This window comes from Alosa sapidissima, chromosome 10 (assembly GCF_018492685.1).
Source record: "Alosa sapidissima isolate fAloSap1 chromosome 10, fAloSap1.pri, whole genome shotgun sequence".
Classification (NCBI taxonomy): domain Eukaryota; kingdom Metazoa; phylum Chordata; class Actinopteri; order Clupeiformes; family Clupeidae; genus Alosa; species Alosa sapidissima.
The window spans coordinates 3,271,250-3,279,805 of record NC_055966.1 but is presented as its reverse complement, the minus strand read 5'-3'; the positions used below and the strand labels follow the sequence as shown (position 1 = coordinate 3,279,805).

At 39.2% G+C, this 8,556-nt stretch overlaps 1 long non-coding RNA gene across 1 annotated transcript in view; it reads right to left on the bottom strand.

Moving 5' to 3' along the window:
* Window positions 1-5,863: 5,863 nt before the first annotated feature.
* The window catches only part of LOC121720076, a 22,202-nt gene continuing 19,509 nt past the window's right edge, over window positions 5,864-8,556 (bottom strand). Inside the window, exon 3 of the long non-coding RNA XR_006034437.1 lies at window positions 5,864-5,876. This is a non-coding gene — a long non-coding RNA (uncharacterized LOC121720076). The remainder of the gene's footprint in view (window positions 5,877-8,556) is intronic.

Here is an 8,556-nt window from a genome sequence, read left to right as displayed (position 1 = left end):
ATTGTAGGCCTACTTATAGAGCGCCAAAACATTACACGTGTCTCATGGCGCTTTACAGAGTGTTAGACAATCAGAGAAAAGAAAAGAAGGCCCATGGGTAACAGGTGTGTAAGTCTCTGCTTCAATGAAATGATGGCCACGTCTGACAGTATCAATCACTTGCGTTTATTGACTTGGGCTCCAGTAGCCGTAGTACAACAGGAGATTCACGAGAGGACTGATGAGCGAAAGCCCCCCTTCCCGCCGTTATGTTTATATGTGAACCTGTCTTTTCAACGCGCATGCGTACATACATGACATCTTCCCCTTTTTGAGACAAAGACACAATTTAGAAAAGTTGTCAATAACTAGGGCAACACTGAAATTGTGGAAATGTCAAACCCTGTGGCTATTGCATTATCTGCACATTGATGTTGCCTGGTCTCTTGAATGTAGAAGCATGTTGAACAATGCATTTCATTCTTGAAACATACATGTCGTTCTGTAATAAAGCATGTGGAAATATGTTGAACATTACATTACATTCCTTTTTTTATTTATTTATTTTTTTTTTTCCATCAACACCAGTCATTTAACATTATAACTTAGGTTATGGGGTGGACTACCCAGTAACCTTCATAGCTGCCGGAGATTATTCTGCTCCCAGTTGGCAAGCTATGTGTGACCTACAACAAAGTCTTTGAGTCTTTTAGGTGGGAGGATGACTCTACCCCTACTTGTCGTCCGGGGCAAGGCGTGTCCTGCGGGCTCTGTAGAAAGTCTCTCTTTGGAGTGAGTCTCGGGCTGTAGGATGCACGCTCGCCTGCGTGTTCTCTGCCTCACCTGGTTGCTGCTCGCTCACATAACTAAGGACTTAGATTGGACTACTGTTTGCACCTACACCATGACACTCACTCCCTTTATAGGCTAGTGACAAATGGTCAGAAAGGGCTTTAGTTTTTGAGATACCCCTACCGGAGGTAGAACTAAACCCAACAATGTCCTCATCTCTAAGGTCTCCCATATATGAAATGGATTCTTGGCTAAAAATATTTTACTGCTAAGATTGTTAAATTAACACTGGTGAGGTGCTAATAGGCTAGTGACAATGGCCCCACATTTTTGAGATACCCCTACCGGAGGTAGAACTAAATTAACAGATATTGTTATACACCCCAAAACCAAAAAAGGACTAAAATATAGCCTAACTTGTCATACTATATGTACATATGTGGTATTGTTGGATTCAGTACAACCCCACCTTTCCAACAAGCAATCATATGTGTTTCTATGATAATCCCTGGTAAAGCAGCTAAAGTAAATGAAAACATTCTGCATAGATATTCATTTTTTGCATGTCCGCTTATTTTAGGTGTATGTTTACATGTCTCTATTCATTCCATACATCAAGATATTCACATCCAGTCTTTTTCAGTAGGTAAAGCAACTTCCTGACTATATACATGCCAAGTTTCAAAGTTCTCAGAGCTTGTGTGATTGATCTGCACTAGTTTATATGCCATAACTCCCATACGGACAGGCTATATTTTAGTCCTTTTTTGGTTTTGGGGTGTATAACAATATCTGTTAATTTAGTTCTACCTCCGGTAGGGGTATCTCAAAAATGTGGGGCCATTGTCACTAGCCTATTAGCACCTCACCAGTCCCGGCCCTGTCACTACAAGCGTCTTATGCTTGATCACCCTCAAGCACATTGGACTTTCTTAATTTAACTTATATAGTGTATTTAGTTTTCTTATCTTTCTTATCTTCTACTGTCTTTATTGTACAGTGGAGTTTAGTTATATGTTTATACTTATACTTATGTTTACCATTTCTGCTGAAGTGCATGTTGTGTGTTATGTCTGTATGCTACTATGACCCTTGAATTTCCCATTGAGGATCAATAAAGTATCTATCTATCTAATGTTAGCAGCATTATAATGACATTCTAATGTCTGAAAGGCTAATGATTAGCCTATCGGCTACCTGAAAAGTTAAGTGTTCAAACTAGCATTTACAGTGTTCTATTTGATGGTGTATTGGCCCTGACTAAGTTCATGTGATATATAAACCACAATCCTTGTTGATACAAGTACCAATGTTCGTCTAGAAAGTTTTTGTTCACATTAAGATTTTCGCCATAGGCAGTAAAAGACTCCGCCATCTTTGTCAATAATTTTCACTGATAAAGTTTCAAACTATGATCATAACAGCCTTTCCACCCATCAGAGGCATCACTGTGGGATTGTGGGATTGTTCAGGATTGTGGGTAATGAAGTACTTATCCAAGACAATGCGAATAAAAGACATTTATCTCAAAACGAGGGTAGTGCCCCGTGAACTTTTGGCATCTATATGAGCATACACAATCGCTTAGTACAGCCGTAGCTGGTTTTCAGTCTACCATGTGCAGTTAAGTTTTTATGGCTTATACCCAAATTGTCAATGGAGAAATTGCATTGAATTCTTACTTCCGGAAACTCCTGTGGGCGGGACTGTGATGCTCTATTAAGGTTTTGCACCTCCGTTCTAATGTCACCGTTTGTTTACAACTAGAGTGGTAGGCAAGAATGGTAGGCAAGGCACTGCAGAGTGGTAGGCAAGCCTACAACAGTCGGGTTGCATAGGCTACACATAGTTAGGGTAGAGTGGGGGAAAACGCCCCTTGGGGTAAAACGCCCCCCCCCCCCCCCCCCCCCCCTCCTATATTTCACAAACTAATCACTAGATGAAGTAAAATGTTGTTGTTTTTATTTCTATGCACTATGTTGACAATGGTAATGTACAAGTACCCACCATAAAATGGATGCATGCTCTGTATTTCAAGAAAACAAAAGACAAATTGATTTTTAGGCAAGTGTTCTAATTTTCAGCAGTCACTAAAATAAAGTTGGATATTGCCAATATATTGATCAAATATAGTAGCTTGTAATCAATTTATTGATTATATGTTATTGCTCCTCAATAGATTTTGTTTACTTTAGTTGTTTACTTTTGGTTTTTCTATTAATGTATGAGGGGCATTGCTTTGACAGGGTGGGGGCATTTTACCGCACCCTTGGGGGGTGTTTTACCCCACCGCTGGGGCAAAACGCCCCTTTTGCACAATTTTTGTTGTTGGTAAAATACTAATTAACTGTGAACTCTGGACAATTTTCATATTTGGTTTATAATTCATGACATTGTCACTCAAAACTAGGATAGCAATTCTACAAAGCTTTTTGTTTCACAGTAATATCACATATTCCTTAAGGGGGGCGTTTTCCCCCACTCTACCCTACAAATAGCTTAAAAATTGAAATTGTAATATCAAATATTGACTAGGATGCCGACCACTTGTGTAGGCCCTAACAGTTGGTTTTACAATAAGAAGCAAAAAGGCGACGAACGACAGCCTACCTATCCTCATGGTTGTGGAGGATGATCGTTAGCAGCTGTGAAGTCTTTTATTCTCCAGATGGCCTAGAGCTAGTGGTGTAGCCTAGGCTACTGTCTACGAAGACGTAGGCTTAAATACAACTATCTACAGTCATCCAAAAATGAATTGCAAGAGATAGGCTATGAAGGGAAAAAGTGCAGCATTTTAAACATGGCAAGAATATTTTGTCTCGTGAAATTCGTGCTTGTGGACATCAATCACCTATCTCCTGTCCTTCTATTTCAAGTTATCATGAGTGTCATTTTGATTATATAATCACAACAAATGCTAATAAATGAAAACAGAATAGGCTTATGTGCTATAGCCTACAGGTCAGTTAGGCTAACTCCCGTATGTAAAACTTAACTGATTTGATCCTATGAATTGTTTAGTGATCACACAACAACTTAACACAGCAACCTCAAACACCACTGTTGAACCTACTGCTTCAGTCATGTAAGAATAGCAGTTTATGAATGATCTTTACCCGTGTAATCAAGTCCACATGACCAAAATAACAGCATATTTAAAGGCTGAGCTAGCATAACAGCCTAATATAGCAATGGATAACTAATAAAAAAAAGTCTCATACAATTAACTTTATCACTCACATTCTGAGTTTTTCTGGGTGGTTATATATCCATGCAGATCGTCTTCGAATAAGCCATCGCTGTTATGTTATAATATGTTACAGGATTCATGACTTTAACGCCATTAATGTTACATGATGCTGACTGACGCTGGCTATAACTGTAGGATACCGTCTAACGTCTACATGCCTACCAAAACCTGTCGCTGTTCAGTTGAAGTTGAATGATCAAATATTGTTTGATTTTGTGTCAACTTTCAGAGGGAAGACGTTCCTTTCTCTATCGTCTTCGTGTAAACCGAGTTTTGAACAGAGAAAAAAAGCAGGTTCTCCCAGAGCCATATAAAGGTAGAGTTGCGACAACTCCACTGACGCTAATGTTCCATTTTTTCCAACAATGGCAGCTAATGGCAGCCTCAAATAGTTCCCGGAAGTTAACAATTAATAATAGCAGCAGTGCAGTTACATTTCAGACTCAGATGTAGGCTACATTCCTTTGCCTCATCCGAATAATATAATAACAGTAATAGTAGTAAAGTAATAGTAGGCTATCAATAGCCTAATTATAATAATAAACAATTGATGTATCGACTATGACTTTTCTGCTGCTCAGTCTTTATCAGTTCCTCATCAAATAAATTAAAATAGGCTAAAAGCCCAATAAATGTGCCACACTAATAGCCCAATATAAGATAACCATATCCCATTTCAATTAGGCAGCACTACACCACCACGAACAAGCTGTCATTAAGTGTTTGCGTTTAGTAGGCCTACAACTTTTATGACATGACGTTTCTTTGGCATTTAACTAAGTGCAGGCCCCTCTTCTGTCTGACTCACCTCATGTTACCCCTGTATGCATTATAGACTGGCTTCTGACAGAAATGATGTTTTGTGGCAACATGTAGAAACACTAGGCCTACTACAGCCTTTAATTGGTGAATGGAGGTGCAAATTCCTTTCTTTGGTTATTGTCCGCGATTCACATTAGGCTATCACGTTTTGTAAACGTCGCCACATTTGATCACGTTTTGCCTGCATGTATGCGCGATTGAGTGCGCATCTAAATAATATATGCAAGATGCAACAATCATTTCTAAGAGGGCTATACACGGTAATTTCTGGCATTACCACTAGCATATGAATGCATTAAAGACGTGAAAGAAATGACACAGGCTTGCACAAATTCATCATTTAAAATGAAACGTTTCACTTTAGGCTACAATATGGAAAATGTTCCCTTTCAGTCTGATCGGCTCCAAACATATATGGGATTTCCTTAGCCTGTGCTACACCTTTCCAAGAAGTTTTGTGAAAATTGTTCCGGTAGCTTTTGCGATATTGTTGACAGCCCTACCTCACCGCAGTAGCTTGCAGTAAATGGAAGCTTTTGATAGCGCATGCACTAACGAAAAACGGAAAATCACCAGGACAAACCACTCAGGGGTGTACAGCTCCCCTTAAGAACATCTTAGGCCCCGTCCACACGGAGACACTTTTTGGGTTAAACGCACCGGTTTTGCTTCGTCTTGGCCGATCGTCCAAACGAATCCCATAAAAGCACTGCCCGAAACCGCACTTTTTTGAAAATCTAGTCCCAGGGTGGAAAAATCTGAAACCGTAGCCCTTCATTTGGACGGCAAAACCGCAGCCTTGCTTATTGATGATGTCATCGTCACACCTCAGCTGCCCTGGACTTGACACTTATAGTATTGCCCAACAATACTAGTTTTCTTACATGACATTACCCAGAAGTGGAAAGTAACGAAATACATTTACTCGTAATGTATTGAGTTTTTCTGTGTATTTTGTATTTTTTGTATTTTTTAAGTAGTTTATAAAATCGGTATTTTACATTTTACTTGATTACATTTTGAGTGAAGTAGGCTATTGTACTTCGCTACATCAAAAATCCCATCCGTTACTTCCGTTCCGTTACTTCCCATCCGTTACTAAAAAAAAGTTAAGACTAATGAAAACAGAAAGGGAGAGAAAACAAATCACGCCCTAAACCTAGCCTAGTGATAGAGTCTGTCTCAATTGGTGTACTTACGTGAGTACACTTTCGTGTAGTACACTATGTGCACTGTGTGCTTACTGGCGGAGTGCGCAAATTTTAACAAAATAGTATTGTCTCATATTAAACACTAACTCCGTACACTTCACGGAAATGACGATCGCAAACATTTTAATATAACTTTATTGGCGTCCTCAATTCGACAGTGACATGGTCATACTGTGTCAAAACATGAACCGTTTATGTTATAACTTGCTTGTACCTCCGTAAAGTCTGTTTTCCACTGCTGCTGCTTCAGCTTTCTCAACCGCGATTACCACGAGTTTGAAAACGCTCCCTCCCCTTCCGCTATTTGGCCAAGATGGCGTCCGTTAAGGGCGAAAAGTGTCCAGCATTGCACACTCAGCTTTTTGACCGTTACAGAGAATGTCTAATAAGGGGAGAACCGCCACTCTCGGGAAACTTCCGGTTTCTGAACTGGTTGCAGTTCCTTTTCTGGTTCCACATGAGGGCGTTCACGAATAAGTGCAGAATTAATGGAGGTCTATGGAGCTGTACCCCTCAAATCCACTTTTCTCGGGATATAATTTTTTGCCCAGAAATTTGAATGTTGCATGCGAAAGAGGGGACAGAGAAAATACACACCGCTGAGTATTATATTTTTTGAGTCACTTATTTGTTCTAAAAAGCCTTTCAAATGCGTCAATGACGTCATTCATTAGCAGAAAGCTAGTGTGTTGTGGGCAACAACGACCCAACCTGTAAGAAATCGAAAGGACGTAAGTACTCGTTCATTCAACTTTTGACCTATAATCCATAGTGAGCTTGCAACACAATCAAATCTTTCAACGACATCCAGGTGAAAGAGACAAATTTAGCCGTCTAGCTCCATAGACCCCCATTGTTTTTGCACTTATTCGTGATCGCCCCTAGCGGAACTGCAACAGATTACAGGTACAATGGAGTTAATAGGGAGTGATCCGGCTCTCCGTAAACGGGCTCTGACCGTTATGAGTGCACCATCCGGGAACTTGCAGCGCCCTTCGTGTCGTTGGAATTTTCAGTGTGAACACCCTCATGCACTCAAATTAGGTATTGTAAGTGCAGAAGTACGCGATTTGAGACACAGTCATAATGATCAGCATGTAGGCTAGCCTACAACAGGACATGAATTAAGCTGCCGCCATGCAGTCTTTCTGAAAGTGATGGAGCTGGATCACGAGATGCATCAGATTAGCCTACATGTGTATGTATTTTCCGCTATTTCAATGGGTTGTCTCAGTTCATTTTAGCACTAATGATTGCGGAGATATTCAAGCAAACACCATGGTATTTCGTGTTTTGACGTTTGTGCTCACCTTTCTTTGGAAAGAAGTTTATTAGCAGTTGTTTCCCCTCATTTTAATGTCTCTCTTTTTCCTGTTTTGGCCTTTGTTTTTGGTAACCTGACTTGGCTTTCTTGGAAAAAGACATTGCACCAGCAGCACAACAATTAGCGGTCCACTAGGCCTACTAGCGATGCTCAACTAAATAAAAAAAAGATAGACTATGAATCGTGCAGGCGGAAACCATTTAGCTCTTTAGCAAGGGAGAGTGACCTTAGACAGTTTTCACTATGTTGTATACAAAATCCAGTCAGTCAAACTTTACATTTCATCTGACATTCATTTTGACATTTAATTTGGAAGTTAAAATATTCAGGTAAAACAAATATATGGTGGAAATAAGTATTGAACGCTTAAATGTTTTTTCAGTAATTAGCCTAAGGGACATTCCAGAATTAGAGGACATTTGGTGTCCCCCCCCTGATATTTCAAATACTCAAGTCCAAAATAACAAAAATGTTCACATAACCTGCAAGTGAAACTGTCATAAAGCAAAACATAATAATCTGCTGGGGAAAAGTGGTTCCTTTACATGATTAAAAATACTGATTAGTTCTGGAACACCCCTTAAAATGGGGTTTTTATCCTGTCCCCGGCTCCTGATGACCAACTTTTAAATCAAATTGAACAGCTAAAATAAGTCTTTAATATATTATCTTTTGCAGTATTTTGTGGATACGCATCTATTGTATCTGTAAAAAAGAATTTCTTTTATTTTGAATACTATTTACTGTGCCATGAAGTTGTGTCCCCGAATGTGCACGCAACCCTGTTACCAATACCATTTTTGCCTGGCTGATAAAGGGGTTAAAATATTATGTCATATTACAAACAAGAAATGACATCATCCAATCATTTTCAAAAAACATGGGTAGACAAAAGGTGAGTGTCCTCTTCCAATTTTATATTTTCAAACTTTTCTGGGATAATTGAGTACGTAAAGCAACCCTGTTACTCATGTTTTAAGATTAATGTTGAATAATTTCAATTTTTATTTTCTGTATTTGTATAACCACATTGGTCCTTGACCTTGGTAAAATAGCTAAATTTTACAGCTAGCTTCTGGTAGATGCTATATTAGCATTAATTCACAACCCTGTTACTCTTAACCCTGTTACTCTAATTAAAGTAACATGGTTATTATCATAGTTATCAGGGTATTTTT